We start from the raw sequence: 17,730 nt of genomic DNA, 5'->3' as shown, positions 1-17,730 counted from the left end.
ATATATATATATATATATATATATATATATATATATATATATATATATATATATATATATATATATGGGAGATTTCAAATAAGAACCCCTTTGAATTTTAAGAACTCGAAAGAACTCAGCGTAACGATTTTTTTTTTGAATTTTTTTTACACATGCGTAATATATGTAAGTTATATACACGTAAAAAAATTACAAAATTTTTTACGCACCGAGTTCACTTTTTACACATGTGTAACGAACGCAAAAGTTGGTGTAACTACTTACATATTTATTCTCTTTCCTACTTTGACTTTTTTGCCAGATTTAATCTCAGCCACATATTCCATCCCATTTAATTAAATGTGTGGCCTATAATTGAGTTCTTAAGTTCTTAAAACTTAATATGGTTCTCAAAAAATCCCTCCCCTATATATATATATATATAGAGAGAGAGAGAGAAATATGACTGCTCAAATAAGTAAATATTTTGACCAATGCATCAGGGGGTTGAAGTCAAATTGAGGTGATTGGAGAAAGCTAAATAAGCTTTGAGAACAAATAAGGAACAACCTGAAGTCCGAAGTGTAACCATTCCAACTCAAGCTCTTAATTGAATCTTAAGCATATAAAGAAAGTTATAAGAATCATGTTAAGTGCTTCCACCTAGTGTCAACCTGACTTAAGTCATAATAAGGTTGAAAATGAAATTGTGTGACAGTTATTAGATAATCTGATCCCATGTTGAGATCTATCCAAATGATTTGAAATGAATTTTGAACTGGATTTTGATCTCTTATATCACCTTAAACAAATTGTTTAAGTCAGCTCATCAAGTTGAAATGATCATTTTTAAATTCGAGCAGAAGCACTTTGCTTACCAAAATTGATAACCTTTTGTCAAACATCCTATGTGACTTGTATGAATTGTCTATGTGTTTGGAGCATGCATCTCATGAAAACTCGCTATCCAGTGTTTCGAGCATGCATCTCATGAAAATTTTCTATCAAGTGTTTCGAGCATGCATCTTACTTACGAGCACCTGCTATGATGTGAAAATTGGACATTATGTGTTTCGAGCATGATTGCATGTTAAATTGTAAGACCTAAGTCTTCGAGCATAGAAGTATGCTAGGTGTTTCGGTATGAAAGAGCTTAAGGAAATGGATCACTTTGTTAAGTAATTCGAGCAACCTAGTAAGCTAGACACTGAGGCTGTGCATTCGAGTACAGGCATAGGAAAGATTTAATATGCTAAGGCTTTCGAGCATATAGGTACATCGAGCACATTGACCTGTAGCAATCTAAGTAGGTCGAGAAAAGGCTCTTAACACTTCTAAGAGTGCATCTCGAGCATAGGATGTTGTCAATAAATTTCTAAGTATCTCGAGCATGATGCATAGTCGAGTAGGGTTAGATTGCAGGTGTGACTTAGGTATACATATTTGAGTAAGATTTCACTAAGTACATTCGAGTATGACTCAATACTTGAGCAAGTTATAATCAAACATCTGGCTACAGCATCGAGCAGAAGTCTATTCGAGCACATTTCCTCGAGTATACTAGTGCTCAAGAGCATCATATTCCAAGTACTACAAGCAAGGGTTATACTATGTACTCGAGTACAGTGGGAGCCAGCTGTTGCTTTGGCTGTATGCTCGAGCAAAGGAGGTACATTAATTTGAAATTAAATGACAAATGTCATGTGCTAGATGACAAAAGAAGGTACTGTACCACCCAAAGGTTAGGTATAAAAGGGGGACTTAGAAAATTTTTCACATATTTCTTCCTCTCTCGTAAACCTAAATACAAAAACCCTCTTGCTCGTGTTATCTTCCACTTGCTTGACTACTCTAATACTTGCTCGATTTTACTTCGAATACTGCCATTAGCTCTGTTTCGACTTCGGTAAGACATCGTAATTCGATAATCGTCACACCAATATCGGAATTAGGGTTTCCAATTGAACTACTAACTAACTATTTATTTGTTCTTGTAGGTACGCATATTACAATGAAACAGGTTAATTTAAGACGCCATTAATCATCTACCTATCCTCATATATTAGTTCTACAACTTTGTGTACTGATATATTCTCTTGTTTTGCAGAACTGATGGCTCAATATGTGCGCTCAGTTGGAGCTCAACGATGACAATCAAGAATTGGAGCTGATGATAAACTTTCTAAGGACTTTTAACTTGAGAGTAGCTCTTACTGAAAGCCCCACAATTTACAGAAATCATATTGCAGATTTTTGGGGCTCGGCTACGTATGTAAATGATGTTAACGGGGAAAGGATTAAGGTATCGGTCCTAAATAATGATATTGAGATCACAGAGGCATCAATACGAGCTGCTTTGGACCCAAACGAAAATTTTAATGCTTAGCCATCCTACTCTGTTCCAAGATTATTGAGAGTCTTTCAGGAGACTATGGGATACCAAGGAGGAGTGACGGAGGGCCAGTTCCAGAAAGGAAGTTTTCCACTAATCTACCGTTTCCTAATACATCACGTCATCTAGTCCTTATCTCCTAGGAGAGGAACTTGGACATTATTAAGCACAGAGTTAGGGATTCTCACTGTAGCGATTTTATACCAGCAGCCTTTCAACATTTCAAGATTTATCTTTCAAGGGTTGGGATCAAATGCAGAGAAGCAAGTCAATCAGCGATTTCTTATGTATCCTAGTTTCTACAAATTTTGATAAACAGAGAATTGCCTAATCTTCAAAGAATGGGAGAGGTTTTGAGACTGCAGGACCCCAACATATGCAAAAGAACGAAAGATGCTCAGAGCAACTTTGTTGACAATGATGACTGGGATGTTCTCCCATGGTTGCTTGTACAAGCACTAGGTGCTATTAATGTGCCTCGCACCCCCGGTAATAGTGACGATGAAGAGGATGATGATGTGAATAATGATGATCAAAATGATGATGGGGACAATGGTCCAAAAGGTGGAAATGCCATGGTTATTGGTGGTAATGATGATGTACATGAGTTTATTGAGGGAAATGTACAAATGATAGAACAATCTACATAGACAGGAGATGTTGCAGGTTTGGAGGTAAATGAAGAGACAAATGAACCAGTTGTGGATCCAATTAATGAAGCTACAAAGCCAATGGATGATGATGTATTTGTAGCAAATGTTATATCAGATGTTGCTGATACCATTGAGAAGATAACTCCACCAGATTCACCACCACCTAGAGTCTACTATGATGACACAGACTCTATTGAACTTAATGATGTAGATTCACCAGCCACAATTGAACCAGCCATCTCAGACTATGAACCAATCAATGACCCACATATTCCATCACCACTTACTAAACCTATCATCACAACACCTGTTTCCCAATCTGGTCAAGATATACCTCTTCAAACCCCACTATCCTCTCCATTAAAAGAAACATATGCCACCACCACTACCCTGCCATCACAACCACTTCCCAAAGAATATGAACCTTATAAAGTTCCATCTCTAGAGATAGCTGAGTCTAAACCATGGTCTAAACCTGCACCAAAGCCAAATCAAGAAACTCCACCCTCAAGCCCTAATCTTTATGATATTGTTTGTGAGAATGCCAAGCTTGAAGAAAACATCATGTTGAGAGAACCGAATGCCATATTAGCTACAAGGAACTCGGCATTGGAGGCTGCATTGAATGAAGCTTTGTTAAAGATTCAAAACCTGGAGGGGCAGTGTGAGGTTGAGAAGACCTCAGATGCACCAAAGCAGAGGGACAAAACTAAAGGTGCAGAGAGTTTAAAGGTGATTGGAGAGTTATATGAAAGTTCTAACGAGGAAGTTGTGGAAGTTGGACCATCAAATGCTTTAAACATGATAAATCAAGCATATGATGATGGAGATTCAGATGATAAGGGGGAGAGTGAAAGTGAAGAAGAAACTGAAGAGGATTGTAGAAAAGGAAAGAAAAAGGGAAACGGATTGCCTCTACAGATGATGACTTGCATCCCCTGCCCCAACACAAAATTCAATCCGATGAGATACTTCTCAAGGAAAATGTGATTGATCCTGATGTTGTAGAAGCTGAATCTGTCAAGACTGCCATAAGGTTAATGAATGAAGATTTGGAGTCTCTGGATAGAGAAGATGAGGAGGAAATACCGCAAGAAGTACTTGAAGCATTAATAAACATGAACGAGAAAGAAAAGGAGGATGAGAAAAGGTTTAAGGAGGCAGATAAGGCGATAAAGGCCACACTGGATGCTCTAAAAGCAAATCTGAATGTTGATGAACAAGAGAGTACACAACTGAAGAGCTAATGAACAACTGAGCCTGAAGAGCCCAGGGAAACTGAACTTGAACAATCTGAATCTAAACCAGTTAATACTGAGATGGAAACTGATAATGAACAAGAAACTGGTCTGGGGGTAAGAGAAGAGCCAAAGGGGGATGAGGCACCAAGGATGCCATGGAATGTTTATGTAAAATTCATTGCTCAGTTACTTATGCTCAGAACACATTTTGACATTCTCCTACATCCTGAAGAGTTCAGACCATAAACTGTGGCTGCAGCCAAGAGAGCTCAAGAAGAACAAAGATAAGAACATTGGAAGAAAAGCCAATTCCAGATCAAGGAAAAGCCTGAGCCAACAATAAGTGAAGTGTGTGATGAAGAGGATCTTGGAACAGAACCAGTCATAGAAGAGATCAGTAATGAAGAATCTAAGACCTCTGAGTCAGTTGATAAGGAAATTATACTTGAAGAGCCAGAAGCAGAAGTGACAAAACCTGACACACCCACTCCATCTTAATCACTAAAAAGAAAAGAAAGAGCTGAGATTGAAACCCAAGTCTAAAAGGCAGAAATCAGTAAAGGGGATGGTGTACAAAAGGAGATTAGAGAAGCTTAAAGAAAGGAAAATGGCTCAATCTTCAAGAAATGAAGAACCAATGATTGAGGCTCTCCATAATCTTGAAGAAACAATTGACTTAGAAGATGAGAATGAAGATGATGAGGGGTCAAAAGATGCTGAAAAAGAAAATGAAGATAGAGCTTACTTGATAAGTCTTAAATATGATCTGAAATATCTCCAAAGACTGTCAAATGAAGCTATGGCCAAAGAAGCTGAAGGTTGGAGATAAAGGGAAACGAGAAGAGAGTTCTTAGTAAAGGCTGGTCACAAGCCTGCTTCCCTTAACCTACAATCAATTGATGCCATTGATAAGCTTTACAAAAGGGCTCTTGTGGATGACATGGACAATATTGTTGAAAAGGTTAAGAAGAGAAAGAGGACTAGCGGTGATGATGAATATGAATCCATGAAAGATAAGCATAAAGATATTCAATTTTTGCAAATTCATGGCTTTGAATACAATTCCTTGATCAAACTCACTCTGGAAAAAAATTGAAAAAGAAAGTTCAAAGTGTTAAAGACTCCTATAAAAGTCAAAAATTGTCTGTTGATCTTGTAAGAGAAAAGAATTTGAAGGCACAAATGGAAAAGGAGAGAGTAGAGTCTGAGAAGAAAGAAGCTAAGGCTAAAGAATGGTTTCAAGACCCTAAGAGAGTCCAAATCTTAAGGGATATATTAATGGATAAGGGCATGTCTGAAGAGGAGTTTAATAGAATGCCTCATGCTCAACTACGGGAAATATACAAAAGAGAGCAGAGAATGTATATGGAGACTGAAAGAAAATTGGAGGAGGATAGAAGGAAAATGGATGAATTAGTTAGAGCTGAAATGTTGAGTGCCCTGCACAAGAAAGGCGTTGGTATGGGAAGATTGATGACTCAGACTGATGAAATGATTAAAAGGTGGTATGTAGAGGAGGGAGTTGATAAATTGAAGACAACTCAGCAAGGGAGCTCGAGCCGAACCCCAAGGTCTGAGAGTGTGAGGCCTGTGCCACCAAGAAATTTAAATCTGCCCACACATCTCTTCTTTGACAAAAGATCCAACACCTTGAGGGTCATTACTGAAGATAAAGAAGAAACTTTCATCATCTTTAGAGATGATTTGAGAAATTTTTCAAAAAAACAGCTAAAGAGAATGGCCGAACTGAAATTACATGATAACCAAGATAGAAGACAACTGGCCAGACAACAAAGAAATGATCTGTCCAAGTTCCTCAAAGAAAAAGCAGAAAAGGGATTCACTTTTCTCAGCCAAAGGAGGAAAGAGATAAGGAGTCAAGCAGAGAGGGACAAAAGGAACAAGAGAATAAACGAAGTACATATTCAGGAGCTTTCTCTGTTTGAAGATATGAGAAGGAAATCCCAAGCAAGCAGCTCACATGGAAAAAGGAAAACTCTAAAAGAGTGCTTAGCTATGAAGGAAGAGATGAGAGAACCAAAATCTGTTATGCAGATCAATGGAAGAATTACTTTCATCTCATATAACCAACATAATGACTCAATTTCACTAAGGAATGCGTCGGGATTGCCTATTGCCGGGATTAGAAATGATGGGGATCTTAAATTCATGCAGCCTCAAGATTTACAAGACTTAATTGATGCTGAATTCCCCATTGATTCCTCTGATGTGGTGAAACTAGACATGATTAAACAAAAGGCAGCCCTTGTTAAGAAATTAAAAGAAGATTCTGATACAAGGAGGAGGAGGAGAAGAAGATAGCAGAATAGAGCTAAAAGAAAATCAATTTTATTTCTGTTTATCTTTGTAATTTTTGTTATTTTGTATTTGATGTAAAAAACTTGGATGTGTAATGCCCAAGAGGCAGAATTCCTATTTATGTAATGAAATGACACGTTCTTGAATGATATATTTTTGATGTCTGATACATGTGTAACTCTATGCAGGTTTGTTTTGGTGCATCTGAGCTTGTTCCAATCTAGGGGGAGATTGTTGAGTCGGATTTCTGATAAGAAAGATTGGAATCTTCTCAACCTCCTCAGAAAACGGCTAAGTATGGACTTCGAGCAAGCCTAAACGATCGAGCATGGTTTTACTACTTCGAGCAAGGTCTTCAGAACCTTAAATGGTTGATTCTTTTAAGTGTTTAAGGCTTTTAGCAAGCTACACTTCAACGAGCAAGGGTATACTTCTATCGAGCATGAATTGCCAATCGAGAAAACTGCTTGATCATACAAGTTTTAACCAAGTGTTACGAGCACAGGATGATCGAGCACATAGGGACGAGCATGGCTGCAATAAAAAGATGTCACATGATCAAAGCAAGGACTTCGAGCACAGTTCGGTTCCCCGAGCAAGATTTACATCCGAGCATGCTAAAGATTGTTGAATAAGAAGACTGAAGACGTCAAGAAGAATGAGCTTGCTCGATGGACTAGATCGAGCAAAGCATGGTTTAGACAAGAGGAATGAAGCTTGCTAGAGGGGAATATCTTCACTGAAGATATTCTAAGTAAAGTATACTCGAGGACATTCATTGAGCATACCTAGCATAGTGAGTTTGCTCGAGCAAGATTGTTACCTTGCTCGAGGACTCAACACTTGTATTATTTTGTATTTCATTATTTAATGATTAGGAACTTCTAGAAGGAATGTCAGGGTCTATAAATAGGGTCCTAGGTTTCCATTTTAGGGTAACGTTGGCACACACGGAATACAAAAAACATTCTAAAAAGAATATTCTATTTGTTTCCTCATACAGCCGCCGTCGCCGTCATAAACGAAACCCTAGACATTCCTTTCACTATTTCATTAATGACTCATTTAATACAGTGAATCTTTGTCTTTGAATGTGCTTTTATTGAGTACCTATTATCGTTTCGTGTTTGTTATTTTCACACCTTCGTTCCCACTCGTTGGATATCCTGATTCCGCCGGGATATTCAATAGGCCTTTGGGTTACAGAGTCGATGTGTTCTTGTCAACCTTTTCGAAGGTTTCACCCGACTAATGATCCTGACACCACACATAGTATTTTACTTGAGAGATAAAGTGCTGCTTCATCTTCCTCTGCCAAAACTCCGGAATTGTTTCTGCAAAAAGAAAATTAATAATTTCAGCATACCATGGCAAAGTTGAAACAGAAAACAATTTCTCATCCAAGAAGGATTCATTGATGGCCCTTTCATCTTTCTCCTCCTCTTCTTGTCCCCCCTAGTCTCGACAAGTGATCGGCTACCACGTTCTTACTCTCCTTCTTGTCACAAATCTCAACGTCAAACTCCTGGAGCAATAAAATCCATCTGATCAAGCGCGGCTTTGCATCCTTCTTCTCCATCAAGTACTTGACTACACTATGATCTGAAAGCACAATAACCTTGCACCCCCACATGTAAGATCGAAACTTATCCGTAGTGGTATAATTAACTTGAGCATCGGAAAGGGTTTTGCTCGCGTAGTATATGGCAACGTGCTTTTTGTCCACCCGTTGACCCAACACGGCCCCGACAGCATAGTTAGTTGCATCACACATAATTTCAAAAGGAAATGACCAATCAGGTGACATCAAGATCGGGGCTTCAAATAATTTGTTTTTAGTACATTAAAAGCATTAAGACATTCTTCGTTAAAAACAAATGGCACATCTTTTAAAAGAAAATTACACAACGATTTAGATGTGACACTAAAATTCTTAATGAATCGTCGGTAAAAACCGTCATGACCCAAAAATAACCTTATCCCTTTTATATTAATATGTGGCGGTAAATTAAATATAACTTGGATTTTAGCCAGGTCAACCTCAATCCCCTTACTTGAGATTACATGTCTTAATACCGTCCCCTCTCGAACCATGAAGTGGCTTTTCTCCCAACTTAAGACCAAATTCGTTTCCACACATATTTTCAAAACTTTAGTGAATTGTTTTAAACATTTTCCAAAAGATGAACCGAAAATCAAAAACTCGTCCAAAAAAATTTCAAGTGAATCCCCAACCATATCTGAAAAGATACTCATCATAAACCTTTGAATGGTGGCCGGGGCATTACACAAACCAAAAGACATTCGCTAAATGCGAAAGTGTCGTATGAACATGTAAAAGTGGTCTTATGTTGGTCATCGGGGTGGATAGCAATCTGATTGTACCCCGAATAGCCATCTAGAAAGCAATAAATTTCTGACCTGCAATTTCTCGATGATTTGGTCAATGAACGGCAAAGGAAAATGGCCTTTGGAAGTCTCCGCATTAATCTGTCTATAATCAACACAAATTCGTCACCTGGTTACCAGTCGGGTGGCAATTTCCTCACCTTTCTCATTACGAGTTATTTGAATACCCGCCTTTTTCGGAACCATTTGTGTTGGACTTACCCATGTGCTATCTGAAATCGGGAAGATGATGCCTGCATCCAACCACTTCAAAACCTCCCTTTTCACTACCTCCCGCATGTTTGGATTTAACCGTCTTTGTGTATCATGAGCGGATTTTGCCTCGGGATCGGTGATGATATGTGCATGATAATGGATGGGCTGATCCCTCTCAGATCTGCAATCGTCCAACCAATCGCCGCCTTCCTTAATCTTTCTCCAAATTTGAGGCGATGATGGTCAGTAAAGTCTCTCATTCTCCCAAAAACACATAATTGAAATGTCTTGGGAGCTCTTTCAACTCCACAGCTAGCGGACTCTCCAACGATGGTCTCAACTTTGAATCAATTGTGTCGAGCAACCTCTCTACCTGCTGAGACCATGGCGGTTTCCCAATACTCGCAGCATATAACTCAACCGCCTCCTCTTCTTCTTATTATTACAGTGCATGCTCAACTGTTTCCCTACAACAAATAGCACACTCCTCTGTGGCATCTTCCTCACTTTCATGAGGGTTCAACCCATTAATGACTTCCGCCGCGAAGCATTCGTCACTCACCAGAGGGTTAGAAACGTTGGAAAACACATTAAGCCTAAGATTCTGATTACCAAAAGCCATGTCCACTACCCCGGTTCTACAATTTATCAAAGCATTTGCAGTGGCCAAAAAAGGCCGACCGAGAATTACGTTCGGTTGTCATTTTGGGTCAACTGTCACGTAGTCTAGAACCAGGAAGTCAATCGGGTAATAAAAATCTTCGATCATCAAAATCACATCGATCACGATTCCCCTAGGAAGCTTAAGTGTCAAATTGGCCAACACCACGGTGGTGTAGGCTTTTCTATGTTGACCAAAATCGTATTGGATGTATAAGCTTCCCGGGAGAATACTCCCCGGCTCCAAGATCTAACAATGCCCTTGTCATTTTAAAATCGCCTACTTGAATGGGTATAATTGGTGTTCCTGGATCTTGTGGCTTGGGTGGGAGGATACCCATCAAAACCGAACTCACATTTGCAGTTAAGTCAACTTGTTTTGGCAACTCGTGAGTTAGCTTTTGAGTGCAAAAGTCTTTTAAATATTTAGTATATGCAGGGACTTGTTTAACTGCATCTATGAGGAGTAAACTTATTTTAACTTGTTTGAATATTTCCAACATTTCCTCCTGTTGTAGGCCCTTCTTTCTAAGTGATGATGAGGTCTGGAGATTCACCAATGCCCGAGGAAACGAAACAGTTTTACTTGTTGAGCCCATCTCCTTGGTGGTTTATGTTCCTGTTTTAGTTATCAGTTCAATTTTATTCTTGCTAATTACTTTAGTAGGTTCATTTTTTGGTTCAATTTCGACCTCATCTTCACTCTTCCCATTTTCTCCCAAGTCCTCCACCACACCCTCAACAAAAGGTGGTGGAGCTACCCCATTATCATAAATCTTTCAACTCCTAAGGGTACTTACCTAGTTGGCGTGGGTACTCTTACCAGTCGAAGAACTGCTACCTTGTTGATTCGGGTTCCTTAATGTGTCGCTTGGTAATTTCTTTAGATCTTTTTTCTGGGTGGCCATCTCCTCGGTCAGTTGACTCATCTATTTATCTCTTGCGGTGTTCGTCTTTTCTTGAATCTCCATTCTTCAGCTCAAGTCTTTTAATAGTTTCAGAATTTCCGAATCTTGTGAAGAACTTTGACCTTGAGTTGCCTCTTAACTTTGCTGACCCTTCTGATTGTTCTTTTGATAGCTCTTGTTATACCCCCTGACTCTCTTTGATTATACCCGCTTTGACCATTACCCCTCTCGTTCCCATATTGGCGCTGATTTGACTGATAACCTGCTGTCACACCCCGTTAAGCGAATTACGAAAGAGTAAAACGGAAATGTAACAGATACAACTGATATCAAATACATTGTTCATAAAGAAACATTGCTAACTAATTTACAATATATTACATCGTTCTAACATCTTTTATAAACTAGGTGATACAATCAAACCGGTTCTTCAATTACTTTACTTCTAACTCAAATGCCCACGACATCAATCACCAATCAGACACGTAACGCACAGGAAATTACTTCTCATATCTGATTACCTGAAAAGCATGTTAAAACAGGTCAACTACGAATAGTTGGTGAGTTTCATAAGTTTTAACGAAATCAGTTCTGCGCACCATACAGTCATAGTTTATATGTACACGCGTATATAAGTTTATGATAGAGTTTGAAACTACGATAAAATCGTGACTGCTCATTCGTACTTCGTGCCTTCATTTTCCAAATAAAATCAACCACTGCGGCACCCTTTCCATCAACAACGGTTCCACGTAAAATCACCACTATGGTCCCTCTTCTGACCACAATGGTTTGACGTAAACTTAAACATTACACATTGTATACACAAACAATTATTATTTTCTACACATAGAATTTCCTACGCCTATCCACATAGTATGTATATATATATACACACAATACACACACACATATATATAGTATTTATCATGTATTACTAATCACTGTGGCCCCCTTTCCGCCCACAACATATATAATCATAATTTTTTCTTAACACTCATGTCATAATCAGGTTATTTCGTTTAATAAGTTGCAGCAGAACTTGGCTCGTAGGCCATACTCAACTTTGGTTTATAAGTTGCAGTAGAACTTGGCTCATAGGCTATACTCAACTTTAGTTTAGTAAGTTGCAGGAGAACTTGGTTCATAGGCCATACTCAACTATAGTTTAGTAAGTTGCAGCATAACTTGGCTCATAGGCCATACTCAACTTTAGTTTCATAAGTTGCAGCAGAACTTGGCTCATAGGCCATACTCAACTTTAATTTATAAGTTGCAGCAGAACTTGGCTCATAGGCCATACTCAACTTTAGTTTAGTACTATTGTGGCCCCCCTTTCACCCACAATAGCCCCATGGCCATTACAGACCACATTATTCCCAAATTAATTACATGACGTGTTTGTATAAACATGTTGTCACGTGTAATTTCATTATGTTTTGTCATTCGTACTATATCCACTTAATATACCGATCAACGATAATAATCACCTTTAATCAGCACGTAGTTAATCATTATGGTTGTAGGGAATTTTCATATATACATGTTCAGATAATCTGTATCTTGAACCGTTTTCTGATAGATAGTGTATATAAACACGCTTTTCACCCCAAAGGTTTGTAAACAGTTTGAAAAGAGGGGTCATGAACTCACGGTTTTGTAGGCATTCAGTGCGAGATCAGCTCAGGGTTCGTTTCCCTTGCTATCACTTAGTCCCTATAGTCCATATTATAATAATATTAATATTTTAATATTATTATAATCTCAGTACTAATCTGGGCTGTATAACTAATCTGGGTATAGCTGGACCGCCCAGAAAGTGGAAATAGGCTTAGGTTGTGATGTTGTTCAATGTCTAATACTTAAAACCGAACTTGGCTCAGATTCCCGTTTTCCCAGCTGCGCCAAGTTCTTTGTTTACGCTTTCAGAAAACAGTTATGGGGAAATAAGCTTGGGTAAATATAATGGTTAATAAAATGATTAAGTTATAAAGAAAGATCACATATTGGGGTCCCGGATTAGCTACGGGGTCCGTTTCCGTTTATTTAGTTTGATTTGAGAAGAAACGCGCATAATCTATCCAGATTATCCAGGTTTCTCATAGAAAGGTTCGATTTTACTTAATTAATTCAAAAATATGATTTTTTATCACTCTTGGTGCTTTGATATTCCGGTAGGTTCGTTAATCGCGAACTTGCCGGTTTTTATTAAAATTGAATTTGTTCAATCTTCAAATTAGCATAATTAATTAACCATTAATCATTAAATTATGAAAATTTAGCCACTTATCAAATAAAATGTGTAGATTTTTATAAAAATATTTCTGGAATTATTTACTGATTTAATAATTTATAAAAATTCATTTTATCAGCTATATTTCGCCTGAAAATCGTCCGTCTATTCCAAACGATTTCCAAAAACTCCACGAAAATTCCTGAATACTTAAACTATGTCCCAAAACAACCTGTATCAATTCCAGAATGCGTTAAGCTTGTTCAATATTCCTTTCGGCCCAAATTCGGCTATAAAAATTCATACGAACGCATATACGCAAAACACCCTTAAACTTTTCCAAATGATCCCAAATTTTATATGTGATCAAAATATACCAAATCTGAGTTCCCCACAAAATTTCATAATTTTTCAAGCATTTTAACTATTTTTCCCAAGTAAACGTCCCAATTCGGTAATAAATTCACCAAATATTCTCGGATGGTCGAAAAATTACCAAATTTGAACAAGGACTCAATAATATGGTCCCTGATGTCCTTGTAAAATTTCAAGACCTAACAATATGGAAATCACAACCTTAACCTAAACAGCCCATAAGCGAGTGTTTCGGCATTACCTTAGCGGTTTTGGTTCGTTTCCGCCTTTCTAATCAACTTTTCAAGATTTTGTGCTCCTATGTAGGCTAGATACAAGTCCTATATCACAAAACAAGCATATATCAACAAGAGACCAGCCATGGAAATTAGGGTTTCGGTTAGGGTTCTAAACCGAACTTTTGAAACGTAAAAACTTCGTTTAAACCCTCTAATCCGTGTTTATGGCCAAAAAACTTATCAATCCAGGTTCTTAACCATGTGTATGATCAAAATATGTTTTTTGGAAAATTTTTAGGGTTTTTGGATGGTTGGAAGTCACTTTTGATAATCAAGGATCAAGTTTTATGTAAAAACCATGTTTAATTCAAATTCTAATGATCAAACATGAAGCTTACCTTGAAGGTTTCTTGGGTGTGATAAGAAGACAGGGGCTGAATGTCCACAAATTGTTAGAAATATCATGTAAAAATACCAAGTAATGGGTTTAAATGCGAAAAGGATTTTAAGGAGGATTTAGTCCACTTTGGAGGGCTGGAACTTTTGGGCCTCCTTTGGGCTTAATTTTGGCCCATTAGTCTAGTTTTGAGTGCCTGAAGATGAATTCCCGAGTCCAAGTTTATATCGGGTTTGGTTTTTGGCGAGAAAAAACATATCAGGTACGACAAACAGTGCGAAAAGGAGCGTTTTTCGGTCATTTTTGTGTAAATTTATAAAAACATAGTATTTGTTTGTAAAAATCGAAAATATTTTCACGGATTGGTTAGAACATCCCCAAAAAGTATTTGGTAGATCTTTTTCGGCTTAATGGATGATACAATGCTTGTTTCGGAACTATCTTTCGCGTTTAAGATCATAGCGGGTGGTTAAACGAGCATGTTTTCGTTTAACTGATTTGCTATCATTCTAAGGCTTTAATATCACTATATTGACTTATATTAAATGCATATCAATTATAGATGGCACCCCGGGATATCCGGACCATAACCAGACCCGTTTGGTTTTTCGTTTGTTCGTTACGCAATAAGCGGTTAAACGCTTATTCGAGTTTGTAAGTACTAAGGTGTATCCGGTTTTGTCACGAATGTCACACCTGCTTTTTGGGAATTACCTTGAAAGTTAGGGTTTTGTTGCGTTTTCGGGTTTCCATAACTGAAGTTGGGATGGTTTCGGGTGATAGGTATTTGATATCATGTTACCATAGTTGTTGTACCTTTTCTCCCCTTGAACAAAATTCACCTCCTCTTCATCCTCTTCTTCGTCATCGATCACAACTCCACAATTCGCCACACTATGGCCAAGCTCACCACAACCTTCACAAACTGGATACGATTTTCCTGATTTTCCTTTCTCTTTCGTACTCACACCCATCAATTGATCTAATTTCCTTTCCAACCAAGCCATCGATCATTCGACTCCCCACTGTCAACGGCTTTCACAACCACCCTTTTTTACATGCGGTTCAACGTAGCTTGTCTCTTTGAGTTCATCGCATGTAGCTTGTCTCTTTGGCCCATTCATGGTCGACTGAAGATCACACATATCATCACTCGATATCCCATCATGAAATGCCTTTAACAATTCCCACAATTTTATCCCGTGATCAGGGCAGGTTCTCTGTAATCGCTAGAATCTTGTGAAGGCTTCATGGAATGTTTCGCCCATTCCTTGCTGAAAATTTCTGATGGAACTTCGGGCCTCGGACGTTCTTTGCGGTGTATAGTACACGTCCAAAAACTATTGAGTCAAATCCTGCCACATGTAAATGCTGGCTGATGGCAAGGACAAAATCCACTGCTTTGCTGAATCTTTGAGATTGAAATGAAACACCACTAGCTTTACTTCATCAGCAGTAAACCCTTGACTTGAGATGGTGGCACAAATAGCATTAAACTCGCTCAAGTGAAGGTATGGCTCCTCGGTCGCTTTCCCATGAAAAGTGGGCATCCCGGTTAGGCTACTTTGTCTTACCAAAAATGTTCTTCCATCTCTAACCGGGATAACAATGGGAAGCGGGTTCGTGGCCACTTATGGAATAAAGTGGCTTTGAATTCCCCGAATAAGCTGTGGAACAAATGCCCTCGGGACCCCACCATCAAACTCATACTCAAGAATTTGTGACTCGGGAATCTTTTGCCTTCTTTGGTCTCGACGGTTCCTTGGTTGTTGAACTGGTTCGGGTGTTCGGTTGCGGTGTGATTATTGTTGTTGTCTTCTATAAAACGACCCCCTCGCACATCTTGCATCTACTCTTCATCTTCAAACTCTTCAAAATCATCGAACAACCTTCGCCGATTAGCTACCCTTTCATACTCAAACTTGACCCGATTGTTTGGCGGTTCAGACCTTATGGAACGATCATCTCTCATTTGGTTCTGTCTCTGAGCTCTATGGTTTCGGTTTTGGTTAATGTGTTGGTTTAGTGGTGGTAAGTCATTGGGTGTAGGATTTTGTGGAATGTGTTGTGGAACGGGTTGTTCTAGATTTGGAGGTGGGCCTTGGTTTTCAGGTTGAAACACAGGTGGAATTGGGTAATTTTCCGGATAGTTCATGTCTTCTTATTTTGGCCTTGAGGGTTCACCGTTTCTTTGATTTGCTCGGTTCCTTCTCGCGGCTTTTTCAATTTCCGGATCAAACTGCAACACCCCCTTGTCTCTGGAAAATCTTGTATGCATCAACCTAAAGGATTAACTGCACACACAAAACACACACACCCCGCGTAAAATCAACGAAGAAAAGAAAATAAACTAAAATTTAAACTAAATTAAGCTAATTTAAACTAAACTAAACTAGCACCAAGCGCATTGAGTCCCCAGCAACGGCACCAGTTTGACATGGGCTGTCGCGGTATACTCAAACAATTAATTTTATTAACTTAAATACCTATACTAGTATGGGTAAGTAAGGTCGTCTCCACAGGAACTCAAGGAGAGTGCAATTGTAATATTTTATGATTAATTATTTAACTAAATCGGACAGACGATGTCAAGCGGTTTTTGAAAAGATTAATTAAACTGAAACAAACACTTTGAAAGATTTGTAAATAATATTAATTAAAAGGTATTCATTCTAGGATCGGGTAATGTGATATTCAACTTCAACCAAATTTCAATGTATTTAATAAAACCTTGAAAGAAAAATGTTCATTATTAAAACTTCCGACTAAGTACGCCCAAGCGGTAATGCATCCTCCTAACTTGAAACTCACACTAACATGCACATAAAATCAGCTTGAGCTGAGTGAGTTCAAGTTTTAATAATTAACATCTAAAATAACAATAATCATTCGATGAGTTTCATAATAAAACGGGATACAACAATTAGGCCATCATCAACAATAAGTAATCATACTTATATATATATATATATATATATATAGGGGAAGGATATTTTGAGAACCATGTTGAGTTTTAAGAACTTAAGAACTCAATTCTTGGCCACACATTTAATTACATGGATTGGAATATGTGGTTGAGATTAAATATGACCAAAAAGTCAAAGTAGGAGAGAGAATAAATATGCAAGTGATTACACAAACTTTTACGTCCGTTACACACGTGTAAAAAGTCGACTCGGTGCGTAAAAATTATGTAATTTTTTTTACGTATATTTAACCTACATATATTACGAATGTGTAAACAAAATTTCGAAAAAAAAAATCATTACGTTGAGTTCTTTCGAGTTCTTAAAACTCAAAAGAGTTCTCATTTGAAATCTGCTATATATATATATATATATATATATATAGACTGTTTGGGTATCAAAAGAAAGTCCTTCGGTGGTCTTTTTATACGCCATCTTCTTGTTGTTCCAGAACGAGAATTGAGGGCAAGGAAGAAGTCCCTGTTTATTGATCCCTTGGGTCAGCTCGACCGTCTTGTGTGAAGAGTCCTTGCTGTGGAAGTGCTCCTTCTCATTTGGTGCCATGCCTTGAACAAGCCAATCAATGAGACCAGCCAGCTAGTGCATACCTATGTTTAGGTTCTATTGATCTTCCTAGTCATATTATATATATATATATATATATATATATATATATATATATATATCCCTATAAATATCATCCAAGTAAATAACATCAGGGTCGAGCACACGTACAACCCAAACACATAACATCTCATCCAACGTATACAAACACAAAGTAGGCA

This window comes from Bidens hawaiensis, unplaced genomic scaffold (genome assembly GCF_021521415.1).
Source record: "Bidens hawaiensis isolate Kalapana, Puna unplaced genomic scaffold, B.hawaiensis_p1.1 tig00001597_1, whole genome shotgun sequence".
In the NCBI taxonomy this organism is placed as follows: Eukaryota; Viridiplantae; Streptophyta; class Magnoliopsida; order Asterales; family Asteraceae; genus Bidens; species Bidens hawaiensis.
The sequence above is the reverse complement of the archived record's forward strand: the minus strand, read 5'-3'. Positions refer to the sequence as shown.